The 21,497-nt window shown below is 39.2% G+C and overlaps 1 long non-coding RNA gene across 2 annotated transcripts in view; it reads left to right on the top strand.

The window, feature by feature from the left end:
- LOC109269493 (uncharacterized) overlaps positions 1 to 21,497 on the top strand; it is a 394,897-nt gene that overhangs the window by 159,757 nt on the left and 213,643 nt on the right. For both annotated transcript variants that reach the window (XR_002081105.2, XR_008419929.1), the window contains exon 2: positions 19,580 to 19,770. This is a non-coding gene — a long non-coding RNA (uncharacterized LOC109269493). The remainder of the gene's footprint in view (positions 1 to 19,579; positions 19,771 to 21,497) is intronic.

Below are 21,497 nucleotides of genomic sequence, written 5' to 3'. Positions count from 1 at the left end.
ACACAGTGGGCTCATAAGAAGGTGCATTTTTTTCCAAATCATATTTTGGATGTGATTTACGAAAACTGCACCGAGAATAAACTTGGCATCACTATACAGAAGCTATGGATGTGTTAAATGGCAAAAGGACCCTGTTGGCTAGAAGATAACTTGGAAAGTGGATCTGCTTTGTACTGTGGCCTTGGCACTGTCCCTGTCTTCAGTTTGTTTCCCCTCCATGCTTTTCTGCCCTCATGAGAGTCTGTAGGGTCCTGGAGACTGATGCATCTGAGCACTTAGTGTGACAGTTGATACCCTGGAATGTATTCTTCAAAAACCCCATTCCTTCAACAAATTTTCAAGATAAAATGTTGACATGATGACTGTTAACAGAATGAATCTGTTTCACAGAAATAGTGTGGAATATGCAATTGAAATATGGAATGATCAGATGAGTGAGGCAAAAACAAAGATAGTCAAAGGCTAGTATCTTTTTATGTACTACTCATTTGCCCGTCAGCCAGTGGCTCAGGCCCACTGCCAAGCTGACGGTGTGAAAACCTGCTAAACCACTTGGAAGAAAGGGTTATGTTTTTATGGTTTAGGAAATGGGGTGAATCAACAGCTCCTTTTTAAGACCATGGTGTGCACAGCACTATAAAACAGGTATTGTGGAGGAGAGAAAGATTTCATTTCTGGGGCTGATCGTATTTTGGATCAATACAAATAAATGGGTTAGAGCATGGTATCTTCTCTTCTTTGACCTGTGACACTTTGCCAGCAATATCCGGCTCATGAGAGCAAGCAGTGACTATCAACGGGATTTTCCCCTCCTGGACAATCTTCTGTCTGCAGGTCTTTTGCATATGATGCATTTGCTTCTGTCTAGCATGCCGGACCCGAGCATCCTGGCTTCTTCTATGGCTTTATCATCCCTGCCACTGGCCCTCTTCTATGGCTTTGTCATCCCTGCCAAAGGCCCCACTGGCCTTTTGCACTTGCGCCGGCTTCTTTTTTTTTTTTTTTTTTTTAATGTTTATTTATTTTTGAGACAGAGAGAGACAGAGCATGAATGGGGGAGGGTCAGAGAGAGACGGAGACACAGAATCCAAAACAGGCTCCAGGCTCTGAGCGGTCAGCACACAGCCCGACGTGGGGCTCGAACTCACAGACTGTGAGATCATGACCTGAGCTGAAGTCGGCCGCTTAACGACTGAGCCAGCCAGGCGCCCCTGCGCCGGCTTCTTGAACCTTCTCTGCTTTACCTTGTCTTTGTCACTCCTCATGCATACTTGTCTCCCTGCCTCCACTCCAGGCCATGTCAGTTCCCAAAAGAAAGGGTGTTATGATACATACAAATGTCCAAATGCAACAATTGGGAACTGGGCTCACAAAATCATTTCAGCTTATTACACATATATATGTATATGCATATATCAACCTTTAATTTATTCTTTTGAAAAAGTAGTACATATGTGATTAAGTTCACATGATGCCAATAGTTACACTGAAAAGAAAGTTTCCTTCCCATCCATGACCTGACCGCTGGTATTCTAATTTCCCATTTCAGAGATAGCCACTGTTACTGGGTTTTATATTTTACCCATTCTTATAGAAATATATCCATATATAAATACATATGCATATATGCTCTACCTCATTTTTACACACAAATCACATGATGGCATCTCTGCTCTCTTCTATATTTCCTGCTTACTGTTTGCTTAAATGGATGAAGAGTGTCCCATATTTGTACACATAGAGATGCCTTATTCTTTTTTAAGTTTCCATAGTGTTCCTGGATGTGTCATAATTTATTGAGCCAGTCATCTACTGATGAGCACTTACACTGGTTTTCAGATTTTTGCTTTCATAAGTCACACTTGCACCTAATTTTTAACATGCTTAGGTATTTGCATTGTATCTGCAAAACAAAATCCTTAGAAATAAAGTTTTATGGATATATCACAAGATTTCAATAAAACACACTTAAGAAAGGTGAGTGAATCTTTGCCAGTGGAACGCCCTTAGAACCACTGCTTGGGTCAAAAAAGAGACTTGCTGGGGTGCCTGGGTGGCTCAGTTGGTTGAGCTTCTGACTTCGGCTCAGGTCATGATCTTGCCGTTCGTGAGTTCGAGCCTGACATCGTTGGGCTCTGTACTGACAGCTCAGAGCCTGGAGCCTGCTTTGGATTCTGTGTCTCCCTTTCTCTCTGCCCCTCCCCAACTTTCTCTCTCTCTCTCTCTCTTTCTCAAAAATAAATAAACATTAAAAAAAAAAAAGAGTGACTTGCCACCACCTGAGAGACCCCATTCCTGGCAGCTTCCATTTCTTACTTGTTTCCTTCTTCCACTTGCTTTTCATACTATAGTTTTTCTTGCTTTTGAGCTTTGTAGAATTGATTTACACAGTACTATAGACTGCATGTTTGTGTTCCCCCCAAATTCACATGTGGACACCTAACTTCCAATGTGATGGTGTTAGGAGGTAGGCCTATGGGAGGCTATGAGGTCACAAGGGTGGGGCCTTCATGATGGGATTAATGCCTTTATAAAAGAGACCTTGGGGAGGCTCTCACCCCATCTCCCATGTGAATACAGTCGAGAAGATTGCCTTGTGTGAACCAAGAAGAGAGCTCTCAGCAGACACTGAATGTTCCGGCACCTTTCCAGACTCCAGAACTGTGAGAAATAAATGTTGTTATGCAAGATGTCCAGTCTATGCTATTCTGTCATAGCAGTCTGAATGGACTATTTTTGTGTGTGTGTGCCATTTTTGTGTCTGGCTTTTTTGCTCATCGTATTTGTGAAGGCTGTGTGTATTGTTTCATTGTTTCGTTGTAACTGTAGATAGGTCATTTTTACTGGTATATATTACTTTATTGAATGAATACATCACAATTCATTTATCCATTCTTCTGCTGGTGGACATTTGGGTTCTTTGGCTGTTAGGAACAATGTGGCTATGCATACATTACTGTTGGGTACATACCCTAGGAGTGGGGTGGTCGTATCATGGATTCCATGTGTGTTAAATTCTAGTAATGCCAACATGTTTCCCCAAATCATATTCATATCAGCGTGTATAAGAATTCTCATTGTTCCACATTCTTTCAAATATTGGTAATGGCACTTTATTTTTAGACATTCTGCTAATTGCATAGTGGTGTATCATTGGGGTTTTAATTTGTATTTTTCTGATTACTCAAGGACTCCTGAATATGTTTCCTTATTGAAATATTATTTTGTGAAGTATCTGTCAGAGTCTCTTGCCCATTTTTCATTCAGGCTCTAGAGAGCTCGGAGATCATTTTATATATTCTTGATACAAGCCTTTTGTTACATACATATAACATTTTCTCCCATCTATAGATTGCTTTTCCACTTTCTTAATGTTATATTTTGATGAAAACAATTCCTAGTTTTAATGTAGTCCAGTTCAAAGATTTTCCATTAATGGTGATTTTTCTTTCCTTGTGGTATGTGTGTTGCTAAAAAAAAAAAAAAATCCTTAATTCAATCTAACGAAAATATTCTCCTATATCATATACTAGTGTCATTCTTTGTCTTTATTTTTTGGGAATTGATTTTTGTGCATGGCAGGAGGTGGGAGTGAAGTTTCCTTTTTCCTATAAGAATATCCAGCTGAGGGGTGCCTGGGGGGCTCTGTTGGTTAAACGTCCAACTTCAGCTCATGATCTTGCAGTCTGTGAGTTGGAGCCTTGCATCGGGTTCCGTGATGACAGCTCAGAGCCTGGAGCCTACTCTGGATTCTGTGTCTCCCTCTCTGTCTGCCCTTCCCCCGCTAATGCTCTGTCTCTCAAAAATGAATAATGTTAAAAAATTAATTAAAAAAAAGAATATCCAGCTGATTCAGTGCCATGTACTGGAAAGACTATCCTTTTACCTCTTAATTGCATTGTTACGTTGTCATGAATCAAGTGTCCGTACACTTGGGGATCTACTTCTAGACTTTCTATTTTGTTCCATTGGTTTATTTGTCAAACTTTTACAAATATCACATTTCTTAATTATAGTAGCTTTATAATAAGTCTTGCTATCTAGTGGAACAAGGTCTCTTATCTTGTTCTTCAAGACAGTTTGCATATTCTTAGCCACTTGCATTTTTATATAATTTGAGAAATGGCTTTTTAGTTTCTTCAGAAATAAAGGTTAGATTTTTTGGGGGGGGGAGTGGGGCAGGGACAGAGCTGGGGAGAGGGAGGGAGGCAGAAAGAGAGAGAGAGAGAAAGAAGAGAGAGAATCTTAAGCAGGCTCCACGCTCAGCACAGAGCCTGACTTGGGGCTGGACCCCATGACCCTGTGATCACGACCTTAGCCGAAAATGAGAGTTGGAGGCTCAACTGACTGAACCACCCCAGTGCCTCTAAATGTGGGAGTTTTAAACATGATTTCTTTGAATATATAAAAAATTGGGGGGAGAACCAATATTTTTGTAATATTGAGTCTTGCTATCTATGTATGCTACTGGAATCATGTGTTAATGAGTGAAACTGATCCATAATTTCTTTCTTATAATGGTTCTGTCAGGCTTTGGCATCAAGCCTCATAAAAATGCTAGTCATATGCCAGTCTCATAGAAATGAACCGTCTTTGTACTTTCTGAAGAGTTTGTGTGGAATTGTAGTTATTTCTTCGCCAACAAATCCTCGATCTGGAGTTTTTATTGCATATGTTTTTAAAGAATTTTTTTTTAGAGCAGCAATTTTAACAAAATTGAGATGAAGGTCGGAGATTTCCCATGTATCCCCTGCCTCCACACATGCATAGCCTCTCCCATTATTAACATCACTCACCAGAAGGGTACATTTACTACCAAGTATGAATCTACATTAACTCTTCATAATTACCCAAGTCCATAGTTTACCTTAGGATTCACTCTTGGTATATCCTCTGTGGGTTTGGATAAATGTATAATGACATATAATATATGTCTCTATAATATCATAGAGAGTATGTTCACTGCCCTAAAGATCTTCTCTGCTCTGTCTATCCATTCTTTCCCCTCCCCCAAATCTCTGGCAACCATTGACTTTTTTTATTGTCTCCATAGATGTGCCTTTTTTGGAATGTCATATAGTTGGAATCAGACAACGTGTAACCTTTTTGAATTAGCCTCTTTCATTTAGTAATATGCATTTAAATTTCTTCTCATGGCTTGATGGCTCATTCTTTTTAGTACTAAATAATATTCCACTGTTTGGATGTACCACAGTTTATCCACTCATCTACCGAAAGACATCTTGGTTGCTTTCAAGTTTTGACAGTTATGAATAAAGCTGCTATAAACATCTGTGTGTAGGTTTTTGTGTTGACATAAATCTTCACATTTTTGTGGGGTAAATCCAAGGAGCATGATTGCTGAATTCCATGGTAAAAGTATGTTTAGTTTGGTAAAAAACTGTTAAGCTGTCTTCCAAAGTGCCTATACCACTTTGCATTCCCACCAGCAATAAATGAGAGATTCTGTTGATCCAAATCCTTGCCAACATTTGGTTTTGTCAGTGTCCCAGATTTGGGCTATTCTAATAGGTATGTGCTTGTATCTCATCATTGTTTTAATTTACATTTCCTCAATGACATATACTGTGGAGCATCTTTCCATATATTCATTTGCCATCTGTGTATCATCTTTAGTGTGGTATCTGTTGAGGTCTTTGGCCCATTTTTTAATCTGGCTGTTTTTTATTGTTGAGTTTTAAGAGTTCTTTGTATATTTTGATTAATAGTCCTTTATAAGATGTATCTTTTGCAAATATTTTCTCCCAATCTGTGGCTTGTCTTCCCATTCTCTTGAGTTGTCTTTTGCAGAACAGTAGCTTTAAATTTTAATAAAGTCCAGCTTATCAGTTATTTCTTTCTCGGATCATGCATTTGGTGTTGTGTCAAAAAAGATACCATCATACTCAAGGTCATCTAGGTTTTCTTTTTTTTTTTTTGTTATCTTCTAGGGGTTTTATAGTTTTGCATTTTACATTTTGGTTTATGATCCATTTTGAGTTAAGTTTTATAAAGAGAGTAAGATCTGTGTGTCTATGTTCTTGTTCTTTTTCTTTCTTTTTTTTTTTTTTTTACATGTAGATATCCAGTTGTTCCAGCACCATTTGTCAAAGAGATTATCTTTGCTCCATTGTATTATCTTTACTCCTTTTTCAACGATCAGTTTACTATATTCATGGGAGTTCTATTCCTGGGATCTCTATTCCGTTTCATTAATCTATTCGTGTATTCTTTCAATATATTACTGTCTTGATTACTATAGTGTTATAGTAAGTCTTGAAGTTGGGTACCATTAGCCCACCAGCTTTGTTCTTCTTCTTCAATATTGTGTTGGCTATTCTGTGTTTTTGACTTTCCATATAAACTTTGGAACCAGTTTGTTAATATCCATAAAATACTGCTGATATTTTGATTGGGAATTGAATCTATAGATCAAGTTATGAAGAACTGGCATTTTTGATAATACTGAGTTTTCCTATCAATGAACATGGAATATCTCTTCATTTATTTGGTTCTTCTTTTATTTCATTCATTAGGCTTTTGTAGTTTTTCTCATATAGATGTACACTTTTTGTGAAATTTATACCTAACGATTTAATTTGGGGGGGGTGCTAATGCAAATGATATTATGTTTTTAATTTCAAATTCCACTTGTTCATTACTGGTATATAGGAAAGAAATTGACACTTTTATATTAACCTTGTATCCTGGAACCTTGCTATAATCACTTATTAGTTTCAGGAGTTTCTTTTGTCCATTCTTTGAGTTGTTCTATGTAGACAATCATGCCATCTGTAAACAAGGACAGTTTTATATCTTCCTTCCCAATCTATGAACCTTTTATTTCATTTTCCTGCCTTATTGAATTAGCAAGGATTGCCACTACAATGTTGAAAAGGAGTGGTAAGCTTTTCACTATATTTTCAGCAATATCTTCCTAAGATCTTTTTTTATAATATTGTTTTATAATCTCTTTAATGTTTTGTGATGTTACCTATTTCATATCTAACACGGTTATTTATGCCTTTTCTCCTTTTTTCTTGATCCATCTTATGGAGAATGTTATCAATGTATTGATTTTATAATGAAACAGTTTTGGTCTTTTTGATCCTATTTATCGTATTTTTTTCTATTTTATTTCTATTCTTGTCTGTTTAGTTCCTTTTACTATATTTAGGTTTATTTTACTGTTTTATGGCTAACTTAGTGAGATGAATATTTAACTTATTAATTTCATTTTTTCTTCTTTTGTAATGAATACTATACATTTCCTTGTGAGAATGGGCTTATCCACATTCCACAGTTTATCATCAGTTAATCAAATAATAACTATACATATTAATTCACACAGATATGGAGATTTTCTAGTTTTGTTTTGTTAATGATTTCAAGCTTAATAGAATTGTGTCACAGAACATATTCTGATCATTTAAATACTATGCAATTTGTTGAGTTTTTCTTGATGATTCAGCATATGGTTAATTTTTATCAATGCTTGGTATGTGCCTTAGAAGGTATATTCTGCAGTTCTTGGGTACTGTTATCTACAAGTCAGTTACTTAAAGTCTCTTCATTATGTTGTTCAGATCTTCCAAGTATTTACTATCTTTTATTCTACCATTTACTGAGAAGATTGTGATTATGTTTTCCACTATGATTATTGGCTTTATGTTTCACCTTGTAGTTCTGTTTTCTCTCTATATTTTGAAATTATGATATTAGGTAAATACAAATTAATAATGGATTAAGATGGTTAACCCCCTTTCATATGACATTTCCCACTTTTCTCTAGTTATGTATTTTATTTACTTTGTCTGGTATTGTATAATTTAATCAACCGTTTTGTTTTATGATTGTATGTTGTATCTTTTCCATCCTTGTATTTTCAACTTTTGGTTCCTTATTTTCAGATATATTATTTATAATCAGCATATTATAAATTTTAAATTTTAATATGACCATTTTTTTCTTTAAAAAAATTTTTTTTTACATTTATTTATTTTTGATAGAGAGAGACAGAGCACAAATGGGGGAGGGGCAGAGAGAGGAGACACAGAATCCAAAGAAAGCTCCAGGCTGTGAGCTGTCAGCACAGAGCCTGATGCGGGGCTCGAACTCACAAACTGAGATTATGACCTGAGCTGAAGTCAGACGCTTAACCGACTGAGTCACCCAGGCACCCCCACCATTTTTGTCTTTTAATATGAGCTTATAATATAATCAGTGATACATTTGTTTAAATCTCCCATTTTATATCTGTTTTCAATTTTCCTAACTTTCTTTATCCTCCTATTTTCTTTCTTTCTTGCCTTGTGTTTCAATAGATTATTTCTTAGTCATGTATTCTTGTCCCACTTTCCTAATCATGTCAGCTTGGTAGTTGTACAATTATTATTTTTTCAGTGGTTATCCTGAAGAATACAATATGTATTTTTAAATTATCAAAGACTGATATTTTTTGATTCTTTTTATCCATTTTCTTGATATGAGAGTGGTCTTAAAATACTTTAACTCCATTTAATCCTTTGTCAACTTTTATGCTATTTTTTTTGTCTTGTATCTCAGTTCTATGCACGACTATTTTGCCTTTCTGTGTTTCATGTTTGTTATTTTCTTCTTTCTTTACTTACAAAAACAGAAAAAAAAGACACTGTCTTTACAAAACTTATATTCCTGTTGAGGAGACAGTCAACAAAAACATAAACAACTAAAATGTATTGTATGTCAGATGGTGATAAATACTTCAGAGAAAAAGCAGGGAAATAATATATGGAAGGTTGGGAAGCAAGGGTAGAATTTTAAGTGAGGGTGATGTGGGAAGACCTCCTTAAATAATTGAAGTTTGAACAAAGACATACAGGAGTTATGGGGATAAGCCATGAAGAAATCTGGTAGTAGATTATTTCTAGGCACAGGGAACTGTACATAAAAAGCATCTCAGTCAGAACTGTACCTGATATGTTTTAAGATTAGGTAGGAGGCAGGTGTGGCTGAAGTTAAATGAGTATGGGAGGGCAGAAATGGATAATGAGAGGAGTAGTGATGTTTTTGTTTGTTATCATTTAAAATTTTTTTAATAGTTATTTATTTTTGAGAGACAGAAAGAGACAGAGCATGAGCAGGGGAGGGGCAGAGAGAGAGAGGGAGACATAGAATCTGAAGCAGGCTCTAGGCTCTGAGCTGTCAGTACAGAGCCCAACGTGGGGCTCGAACTCACCAACTGTTGAGATCATGACCTGAGCTTAAGTTGGATGCTTAACCTACTGAGCCACCCAGGCACCCCTGTAGTTATGTTTTTACAATGAGGTAGTGAGTTGGGAGTCAAATAATGTCACTATGGCCTTGTAGAAAAATTTTTGGCTTGTGATTATGACATAAAACCCAGTTTAAGAGATGTGATGGTAGTTGAATACAAAATACAACTTTTTTTTCTTTTAGCTTGCAGTTTTAGAGGGTTTATTATATGTCAGGTAGTGTATTAAGCACCTTACATGCAAAATTTCAGTTTATATTTAATATAAGAATGTAGGTTTCACACAGCTTGTCTTACCCAAGCTCACAGTTCATATGTAGCAATTCTAGAAGTCAAGGCCATGTGGTCTCTTAACCATAATTCTATTATTTCTTGGACTCTTATTGTTTAATGACAGTTTACCTGGAGAGATCTAGCTCTGAACTCTGTAGATGGGATTTCCTACTTCTTCTTTCAGTACACAAAGCATTAGCAAATGATCCCAAGAGACTTGGTTGGCTTGTCATGTGGGTCATTTACCTGTTCTATGTTTTAATGACACATGCTACACATTCGATTCTGGGCCATTTTTTTTTTCGTAAGCCTATTGCCATACACAAGAATGGACAAAGACATCATGGATGGTTAAACCTTAATAAAACATCATTACTGAAAAGAAACCATGTCCTATAGAGGACATTGGCATATGAGTTATTTTAACCTACTGTAAGGTCTTTTGTTTACATCTGAGTGACCAATTATGTTCCTTTTTTATTTTATGTAATATAAAAAAAAATTAACTTGGTAGACTATGCTAGAAAAACTTGCCCTTGGAATAATCTAACGTTGTATTTGTCTGTCACAAATGAGTAGCATGTGCATTCTTGAGTTTATTGTCTCAGAAGGAGGGATGTTGGCTGACCCAACCCCTGTGGAACAATCAGAAGGTTGGGCGATCCATTTTATTTTGTACACAATTTTGCTAGAAAACTGAAGACTTATTGATGTAAGGTAAAATATTAGCTGGCAGGTAAAAATAAGCCTGTTAATGAATGCGATTAGACCAGCAGCTGGAATGAATTGCAGTGTTTGCAACATCAATGGAATTAGTAGACCTTAAAATATTCAGGGAATCAATTAAAAGACTTCTTTGGGATTCAAAAAATGTGTGTTCATGTGCTTAACTTTAAAATGAGCACCGGGAGAAGAAATGGCTAAACCTTCTGTCAGAAAACCACTTAAAGATTCCAAGGGCGTCTGACTGTTTTCTGGGCCCAGTCAGCTTCTGAAGGAAGCCCTGGTGGGCTGAAAGGCAGGCATCTTGGAGCACAAGCTCCAGACTGTGCTTCCGAGAATTGAATAAGAGAAGCACGTGAGAGCAATTGAAATGGGTGTCCTGGCCACACTCCCTGAAGGTTCTGCAACCTCGTTAACCTTTGAGAAGAGCGCAGCTTCCAACCAGGATGAAAGACGAAAAGAAGGTGATAGTTTCTTAAATATGTTCTTTCTCATGGTCACCCCAAGGACCTTGAAGAGTTTCAAGCCAGAAGTTTTGAGCTGAATAATCTTGTATCAAAGTCCTTGGGAGAAATTAATTGGACAGCATAATGTGTAAGCAACTGAACATAGATATTATCTAGCATTCCCAAAACTAGATTAATTAACCTCCGTTTCCCTACACTAACAAACAAGCTGGATAGGCTCTTTAAAGCTCTGCTTTTAGGCTTTTACCTCCAGGGAAGAACCAAAGGAAGCCTCCATTGTTCTCATAATTGTTTTACAATCCAAAGTTGAAAGTTCCTCTTCAAATTAATGGAAAATAGAAGCATAAAATAATAAAGCTGGGGAGATTATTTAGTTTTAGGCTATGATTGTCTAAGACATCTGTTTTAATTTGGGGGATACATTCGTGCCCTTTTTTCATGTCTAAGTCTAAAAGATGGGGGCTGGTTTACAGGTTAAATGTATCCTTCACAATTTCTGAGACTTTTTTCCCCTCATCGTCTTGGTAGGAAGCTGGGCAGGGTCAGAAATCCTGCAAGCCACAATTGCTGGTGTTGTGAAGATGACGTCAGGATTTCTGAACCTGCAAATCTCCTACTGGTTTTTTTTTTTTTTTTTTTTGCCCCCATGGCTCCAGGTTTCAATGTAACCCCTAGTCCCAAGCAGTCAGGATCCCGTGTTGGTCCCACAATACTCATGGATATCTTCTGGTTGCTCTTACTGGGGACAGGAGACAGTGGGGAGATGGCCAAGGGGATGTGCCCACCCAGTGCCTAGCTCCTCTTCTAGACCATGCTCTGGGGAATTCAAAATTCCTGGTTAAACCTGTGAGCTGGCTTTCAAGGTAACAGTTTGTCCTCATAAGAGTGGATTGTGGTACAGTGGGTGTGTGCACCCATAGATCTAAGGGGTAGACAAGGAGAGGGGGGAGAGTGAGAACAGGGGGAAGAGTGAATGGAGCTTAGACATGCAGGATGCACCCAGGCCTCTCAGAGGAGCCAAATGATGGGGGTAGGGAGGATGGGACAACTTAGCCTTGCCACACAGTTAGGAACCTCTATTTGTACCGGCCCTACCAATTGCTGTAGCCAGCCATGGTCGTGGCCATATGAGAAGAGCTGCCTGTGCCTTGGGTCCCTAAAAAAGGACAGTGAAGACACACTTTGCCTTCTTACCAACATTCTCCAGTGGTTTTCTTCAAAACTGAAGTACCCCGTTGGCATTTTACTACAGAGATTATCAGAAGCAACAAGGGGTAATTGCACTATTTAGTGTACCTTTGTTCTAGTCTCAGCAACTTGTCTCTTATTTTAGCTTCTCCTAAGGTTCCTCCTATTTGACTATTTCTTTTTTGCCAACGTCCCCCTTCAGTGATCCAGCCATTGTATATTGCCTCTGTTCCCACCGCAACATCTATTCAGGTTTTTTTTCTTGTGGTATACCCCCGGTGATCTTCCACTTCAGCCCCACCCATGGCTTCCATTATATTTGCCTTAGGCTAATCCAGTAGTGCTTGAGATAACAATTTCAGGTGGAAGGGGAGTGTGGTATAATCACACTGTGTGTATATATGTTTATGGGTAGCAGAGAGAGAAGGGGAAAGTTCAGTGTATATTCTGCAACGGATACGTTGAAACCACAGAATCTTGAAGCTGCTGTTTTCTTCTAGGGCTTATGATATTTGTCAATTAACTGTTTGAAGACTCCTAAGAGAAATGCATTCCCTATGAAGAGCACTAAAGAGAGAAAATCATTACTATTTTTCAGGCACAAAAAAATAAATAAAGAGTGTGTAAACATCTTAGCCAGGAGCTCAGATCCTGATCTGGGGACAGGAGGGATAGACGTATAGAAGGTATGTTTAAATCCAACGAATTCAGGAAAAAAAAAAAAAAAAAAAAGGATAGTGTGAGACTAAGAAAGTACATGCATTTGAGTAGTGAAGACATACATTGAACTGTCATGGGATCAGAGGACTTAATTCTGTCTCTCATCACCAGCTACCTGTGTGACCCTGAGCAGTTTACTAATGACCTTCACCTTCAGGTTCCTTGTTTGTAAAACTGACACAATGTCTTCCCTGCTGCCTTACAGGGTGGCTGTGAGGACGAACTGAAACAATGACCAGGAAAACACTTTGTTTACAGGAATCTGCGGTGTATATGTGTTGGAACCCTGTGTTCCCTCCCGAGCTCAGACGTGTCTGAGATCTGGACCTAGTCGAGGCTTGTGCACGTGGTGGTGCTTGTGCTCTTTGTTTTGGTTTTCCCCTAAGCCACTGTCCCCAGCACGTAAAAGTTTGTTGGCTAAATGAAAATAATGCAGAAAATAATGTTGCCTAATGAAAGAAATGCAGGACGATATTCTACTTTCATCACACAATCCTCTATCTCACTTTTTGTTTTCTTTTGTAAATAGAGATCTACATATGTTCTGCTGAGCCAACAGGATCACACCAGCTCCTACGGGAAGGATAAGCTCTGTGTCCCCGGGGGGCGGGGGGGGGGGGGGCCTCATCCTATGAGACTTCACTGGTTTAAGGGCTGGGATAGCATCCTGGCAGTTATCCAGCTGTGAGGGGCCTTGGGCATTAGATGACTTAGGCTGTTTCCCTATCACCCTATTTCCTCAGCTATAAAATCAATATTTTAAATGACACAATTTCTAGGATCTCTTCCAGCTCTAGTTTCCAGGATTCTAAATCTAGCATACACACATGCTCAGGTCTTCTTTTTCTTTTTAAAATGATGAAATAAGCAAAGGCAAAGCCTACCAGAACCTAAATAATCAAAATAACTGATAAGTTAAATATTTTGTTTGGTCAAAATTGTTTCTGGAATATCAACTTTATGGGGACACTGGGGAAGACAAAATAGACAAGATCCTCACTCTTACAGAGCTCACTCCTTAGTAGGCAAGACAACAAAGAAGCAAGTAAGTGAATAAAGAAACGGTGAATATAGACTTGTGCTATAAAATAGGAGATTTTAGATTCACCAAATTGACCATACATTCCCCTCCTCTAAATCCCCAGATTTCTTATTGAGGATCACCTTTTAAACAGATTTACAGAATTCTGTTTGCCTATGTGGAAATAAGGAAGAGAAAATAATTTGAAAGGGGCTTAGGGAATTCTGAATCTTTGAAATCATTAACTCTTTCAAATTTGGGTGGCCAAAAAAAAAAAATCTACGCACAAAAATGAGCAACTCTTAGTCTTAGACGCAGCATTGAACAGATGAAGTTTGTCTATGGGGAAAACACTGAATAATATAGCATCGACTTACAGTGGGTCACTGTTTAGGCATTCATTTGCATTTTGACTGAATCTGTTGACAGGAAAAGGATCCCAAATGTGATGGAACTAATTTGAAAGCTTACAAAGCCTTATAAGCACAGTGAAACAAGTTAGTGTATAGTCAAACTTTAAAAAGTGGAGAGAAAACAGTATGTGTACAATGCTAGTGAGCAAAACAGAGAAGTCACAAATAGGCAAGAAATAGTTTTGAATTTATCTTGAATGTCTGCACTTGCAGCAGATCGATCAACCCAGAGGGACATTAGATGCTAAATTGGAGAGAGAAGCCTTTGCAGGTGCTTTGAAGGGCTCAAGTGGTCAAGATGCTGATTACTTATTATGCCCTATTTCACTTGTAAGCGTATGGCTTTCCTTTCTTTTGATTTTACAATGTTGCGGGACTCCGCACTTAATGCTTCCCAGTCGTGCCTATAGTGAGTTTATTTAACTCATAAATGGAACAAAGTAGGGAAAAGAAAAGAGGGCATGGATATTTTCTGAAGTCACCACAAAGATTTGAAGGAGGGCTGAGAAGAAGCGTGGGACTGAGGGAGATAAGGATATGTGGATACTTCAGAAAGAAGACCCAACGTACAACCAGTAGAGAAAGAAGTCCTGGATATCTAATGCACAAGCATAGTGATCATAGACAACAATATTGTACTATAAACACCAAACTTGCTGAGAGACTAGATGTAAATTATTCCCACCACAAAAAAGAAATGACAATTATGTGATGATAAGGGTGTTAGCCAACGCTTCAAAGACAATCATAATATCTAAATGCATCAGAGCAACATGTTGAGCACCTTAAACTTACACAGCGTTATACGTGAAATGTATTTCAATGTAAAAAGAAAGAAGACCTGTCTAAACTCCACCAAATTGCGAAGAGTTGAAAGCCAAGAAATGGGAGAGAGAGGAGAGGAGGTTGGGCAAATAAGGGTATTTATTTGATGGCCAAAAAGGAGGAAAAACCAGAAACTGCAACTTGGGTTGGGGGAAACAATGCTGAGTAAGTCATGGTGGTTGGTGCCGGTGACAGATTGCAACCCCCAATTTATATTTAGGAATCTTTGTAAATCAGATTTTGGTGTGTTAGAGAGTGCCTATTTTTTGAACATTTGCCTTGGATCTAACAGTGTTTTTAGCCACGCTACATTTTCTCTTAAGACAAGCTTAATGCTATTGTTTGTCATTCAGCAATCTACTGTCAGATGTGGATGACTCATTGACATTTTAGCACCAACTACGATCTATTTTCCTCGCTAAATGTTGAATTAGAGGTTTTATGCATATAATATGGATTTAAGAAATTTCCCTGCAGAGGTTAATGTGCTTAAAGGTCAATGCAGTGGGGTGTGTTTTGGAAGAACGTAATATAAAGCATTTAAAAAATATAGATTTGACAGGTCTTTTGCAAGCTTTATTGTCTAAAATGTAATGCTTAGTTTCTGTGAGATTAATATACCCACAAAAGAAATCATTACCGGTACTTTGACGGACTGAGCAGTTTCTGAAGCTCCTGTAATGCCAAGAGTACAATATGCATGGGCAGCAGTGAAGCTATAACTCAGCCCTGTGTGATTATGATGTTTAAGTAGAAAGCAAGAATCAGGGAAAGTGTTTTGCAACAATGTCCTCTCCAAATAACAGAGTATTTACTGGTTCACCAAGAAAACGTCAGTGTTCAAAAGGACTGTGGGTGTCACAAGCAATTAGTGTGTCTACGAAGGATCTTCTGCAATTCCCAGAGAAGACAGGAAAATGTTATATAGAATGTGAAATGTAGGGGTCATTTCAAAAGTAATGGATACTGACACAGAGCTACAAACAATTGTACGGTTTACACATCACTCAAAGAAATTGGATTAGAGCCAGAGAAAAAGATGTTTTATATTATGGTTTCAAAAAAAAAATCTTGAGGGCATTTGGTACAAGACAGTATAATATCTACCTTTTTTTTGAAATGTAATGTACATGAAGGCAAAGGGTTCTATGTCATTTTTGAGGTAAAATGTTACCACTTGGAGCATATTTCTTCCCAAAGACTTCACACTAACAATAGCCTGTACATATTAAAATAGTTTACAAGTGGCATGTAAATGAAGTACCTAAATCCTAGTGTTCAAAGTGTTTCTATGTCCTGCTGAAAGAATTGCTCATCTGATGTTTCTCAGGCTTTGTCTAAACTCTCAAATAGGAGCAGGCTTCCGTTTGTTTGTCTTGGAAACACATTTAACTAGGCAAGTGTTCTGACTCAGACTTGGGATGATATTTGTGGCACTGGCTGGCTTGGGAGAGTGTTTGACTCCCTGAGGCAAGGCCCTGGTAACCAGCAAGAACGTTATGTCTTAGTATGTGGACGTTGTAAAACCATACAAATGGTGGCTTCCGAAAAGATAGGTTTATGTCCTAATTCGTGAACTCTGTGGATATTATTTGGAAAAAGGGTCAATGCAGATGAAAGTAAGTTAAGGATCTCGAGATGAAGAGATCATCTTGGATTCTCTGGGTAGGACCTAAATCCAATGACAATACTCTTATGAGAGAAAGGCAGAGGGATATTGAGAAAGGTAGAAAAGACATAGAAGCTGAGGCGATGATTAGACATAGAAGAGATTGGAATGATGGAGCCACAAGCCCAGGAACTCAAGAAATACCAGCAGCCACCAGAAGCTGGAAAAGGCCAGGAAGGATTCACCCTTAGAGCCTTCTGAGGGAATGTGGCTTTGATCTTGAACTTTTGGTTGGCAAAGCTGTGAGAAAATGATTTTTATTTTTTAAGCCATCCAGTTTGTGGCAATTTGTTACAGTAGTGACAGAAGACTTATATAGCAACCTTTAACTTCTGGGGTTCCTACACACCAAAGTAAAACCAGGTTGCCAAGTGGTGCCTAGGTGACTCAGGTGAATAAGCGCCTGACTCTTGGTTTTGGCTCAGGTCATGGGATCAAGCCCCGCGTTGCTTCTCTCTCTCCCTCTTCCTCTTCCCTTCTCCTGCTTATGTGCACTGTCTGTCTGTCTGTCTCTCTCTCTCTCCAAAAACCACCACCACCACCATCACCACCACCACCACCAACAAAAACCAGGGTCCCACGTAGAACATGGTCTAGGTTGCTCACCCTCTATCCTTCTACACTCCCATGAGGTGATAATAACTCACTGGGAGGAGACAACAAGATGGAGAAAGTGGTTCTGAATTCCAAATCCAAGATTGTAAAGGTGTCTTTAGTTTTGAAGTGAGGGAAGATAGGAGCCATTTCTGTCAGCGCGCTTACCACAGTATCTTTCTGATTCCTTTGTTCTTGCCTCCTGTCCACCATTTTGGCCTTGGGAAGAGGAGGGCAGGTGAGACACAAGAAAAGGAAGGAATTAAAACAGAGTAAGGAGTAAGCTAAACATAGTAAGGACTCTTCTCTGATAAGAACATATAATTATGGTATCCAGACAAAGACATTTTGAAGACAAACACAAACAGCAACAACAACAAACCAGATAGAAACCCAGGATAGATATAAATTAACAATGGAAGAGTTGAGACTTTTTCACCTTAACATTTCATGAAGTAGATAGACTATAGCACCAAATTAAGAGAGAAAACATTTCCCTCTCTGTCTGGCCAAGTTGTTGTATAAAGATTCACAACAATGACCATACATAATATCATTTAATTTTGGACAGATTATTTTATCTGTCTGGAACAGTTTGGAGTATATTGTTTTGACCTTTATTGAAGTCAGAGACTTTGTTCTTGGTCCCTGATTCTCTGTTATCTTTCTCTCTCTCTCTTTTTCTCTGTAGTCATACCTTTCAGGTAAGGTTCCTCAGGGTTCCCTGAATGAGCCTCTTGAAGTTATTTCTAGGTCTCCTCGGTGAATTCAATTTAGGATGTTAGTTTAACCTATTAACTTGTCTCGTAACTAGTGCATTTTCGGCCCCATGGGTTTAAGTAGATTACATCTCGATGTGTTATTAGGTAATTTTGACTTCACATAGGCTTCATAAAATAGCGGCCCTGGCCTCTAAAATTTAAAGTAATGGAGTTTCCTGTAAGTGAGAAGAAATACACATCTGGACAACCCTGCAGGCTCATGGAGCTGTCTCGTATCCAGGCGCCATGAGGGGACTGGGGACGTTTGAGGATGTGCCAAGGTAACTGCTCTGACAGCAGTGCTCGTGAGAAAGTTCTCGTCTTCCTAGGGTTAATAACAAGGCAGTGCTGTCGATGTGAAAATGGATTCAATTTGCTTCAATTCAAACAGTTGTAGGAATAATTTTGCTGAGTCAGTACACTGCAAATGGCTCTGTGCCCTCATGGAGACACACGGATGCTCCAAAAGATGTCTGCTTAAGCAGCTCAGCTGCTACTGCCTTAACCTGGATATTAAGGTCTTCCTGAACTGTCCGCCATTTTTCTTTTTCTACTATGTTCCTTTAGATACCTGCCACTTTGACCAAACCTAGTCATTCAACAGTGATGTCAGGTCCTTGGGACTTTGTCAGGGATATCTGTCCCCTCATTTCTGCCTAGTTGAGATCCTAGTCATTTCGAGCCTGAATCAAACCTCCCAAACACAGTTACCCCCTTCTTCCTCTGCAGCCATGCATGGCACACTGCCAGAACCTCTCTCTTGGTCCCTCCTTCCTCTTTCATCTGCCCCATTTCACCGTTTATGCTCTTTCTGACTGCATCCCACTGAAATGTTACTTCCTGGGGACTTGCGTCTTAGTCATCTTTCTATAACTCACAGTAACTGAAAGAGGACTTTTCCTCCTGTAACTATTTGATAAACATTTTTTAATGAACAAAAAAAAAAGATAGAAAAATAGGTGATTTGGGCCATTACAAAATACTTTTTATTTCCCAGATTTGCTGGAGAACCCTGAACAAATAGTTGCCTGGGATACCCAGAAATCAAGTAAATGTTTGAGAATCAAGACAGCAGTTCATTATTCCATAAGTATAAAGACAAAAATGTTGGAATTAGCTCAGGATTCTCCTTGTACAAGTTACTTTAGATGGGAGAAACGAAGGTCATTACTGCCAAACTCTTAATGTCTTAGAGTGTCTTGCTTGGGTGGGACAACAACCTCCCCATTGGTCTCCAACCTCCCCTGGCATCTCCTCCAAGCCCGTCTTCACAAAGGAATATTTATAAAATAGAAAGCTGACCCTGCCTTGATCCTGCTCTCAGGATGAAGTCCAGACGCTGCGGCCTGTCATGTCAGGCCTTTTATGACCCTCCCCTGCTTGCCTTTCTAGTCGTGTCTCTGTAGCCTTTTCAGGTCTCCTTTCAGATTCATCGCTTATTCTCCGATCCCATGCTGTCTTAGGCCTGTGTTCTGTTTGGTTTTTTTCCCTGGAATTTTCTCCCTCTTTTCATCTTTCGGAATAACTCCTTCTTATCCTTTCAGAATTGGTTTAAGCAGATTCTTCAGGCTGAGTGTGTTCTGTGTGCACATCTATTATAACACATTTTAGCATAGCATTTCATACACACTGTCATAATACTTGATACCTTTTGTCTTTTTCCTTTTGTCAGGATCATGTCTTACTCACAAGTCTGGAGCTGTGGGAATCCTTAGCACAGAGGAGCAGATGAGGTTCCCTAGGAAGAACATGTAGACTAAAAAGTGCATCAGGCTGAGAGTTAGCAGAGGGAAAGTACCCACCAGAGGAGACAAAGAAGGTAGAGGAGAATCAGAAGAGATCTGCATGTGGAATCCAAAGAAGGTAAACGTTTCCTATTGAAAGAAATGTTCAGCTGTGTGAAACATTGTAAAAAGGTCAAGTTAAGTAAATATTGGAAGGTACTCATTGGATTTGGTGCTTAGGAGCTCATTGGTGGTCTTTGTAATAGATCACAAGGTCTGTTTCTAGGGTTTAGCACCCACATAAACACTATTGCATCCAGCAGAACAGATCATTTTGACTGAAGATTTTGTAATGCCTAGGTTGGCATGTCTGCTATACTTTTGTCATTAGGGACACAGTCCAGGTTCTCAGCACAAGGAGATATTTGGCAAAAGCTGAAGAAGGAAGATCTACTTCTGTGCTTTGGATATGATTGTAATCCTAGCTGCCGTTTCATGCTGTAATCTTCAGCACCTCATCAGCATCCCCAACCGCACCTGCTTGCCAGGCCCTCAGCTGTCACCGAGACAGATTGGTTGGTCCTTCACGGGCCTGTGCAATTTTGCCACCTGGGGCCGGTCAGCTGAACCCGTGGGGTCTCTGGCCCCTCCGACCACTTCCAGGCTTGGATGCAGCAGGACACTGAGGTACTGGGACGGGCTTCTTCAGCAGCTACTGAGGGAGCTAGGTGACATGACCTGGGATTTGGGGAAAAGAACTCCCTTTGTAATGAATCTGGGAGACTAGAGAGGGGAAGTAGCCATGCAGATAAATTTCCCCTCCTTCCTCTTTGAAGGGACTGCTTTGAGCAGCTTCGATGCACAGCCTGTCTGGAGACATCCCAGGTGGCTGAGTAGCTGCACCTGCTGAGCGACCAGCTGTGTGTCTTTGAGGCTTATGGTAAAGCAGTGGCCAGTACAGTGACACGCTGTGGCTCTGTAACCTTCCTTGTCACACTTCTCTTTTCATTAACTCTCACTGCTTCAGGACTTCACCTTTCAAATTAGGCACCCCTGTCCGGTTCTGTTTTCAGTGGAGTCCGGGCTGAGACATTTCTTTGTCTCCCTTGCCCACCTAGGATGCTGGTGATTGTGCAAATATCAACAGCAAAGCTTGGACTTCTCTAGTCAATAGCTGGCCTGTCCTCTCCTTTCCAACTTTAAGGCAATGGATAGGGCAAGGATGTCACATAATTTGAATGGCATGAATCATTGGCCAGGATTCATTTTGGCTGATACCTTGCCTATTCTGCAGGCAGAATAAATAAACTCCTTTGAATAAACACGTTGCTTATTTGGGGGACAAACCCAGGAGCCACATGCCAGCTCATCACTAGGGCACCAGGCTCTGGCTTATTTTCTTGGCTACATATGGCAGGAGAAGGGGGCTGTTCAAACGTCAGGAAGAAGAAGGCGATTTTATCAAGTCTCACACAATCTGCTGAGTCCACTGTCAGCTGGGTCCCATCTGCACAGATGTGAAATTGTATTCCTGTTGAACAAGGGTCCTTTAGGTTAAAAGTAATAAATATTATCTTACTTAATTGAAAGATTGTTAGGATTATTACTTCGGCTTTTGGCAAATCCTCCAAGGGGAAAAGTGGATCCATGTATCTGGAAGGAGGGGCATGGTAACTTAAATTCTGGAATCTGAAGCAAATCTCTTAGCAGCTGGATAAGAGCTGGGAGAGGAGGAGGAGGAGGTTCTGAATAGCTATTCTTGAATAGGGCCATAGATTGAGGGGAGAAAATAAATTTAGTAGGTACCAAATTCTACTTCTAGGAGTTTGGTTCTGAAAGTTAGGGTACATAGGATGGTTGCTAGAG

The sequence above is a fragment of the Panthera pardus genome, unplaced genomic scaffold (genome assembly GCF_024362965.1).
Source record: "Panthera pardus isolate Hobbes unplaced genomic scaffold, ASM2436296v1 HiC_scaffold_7, whole genome shotgun sequence".
In the NCBI taxonomy this organism is placed as follows: domain Eukaryota; kingdom Metazoa; phylum Chordata; class Mammalia; order Carnivora; family Felidae; genus Panthera; species Panthera pardus.
This window is presented reverse-complemented; position numbering and strand designations above follow the sequence as displayed.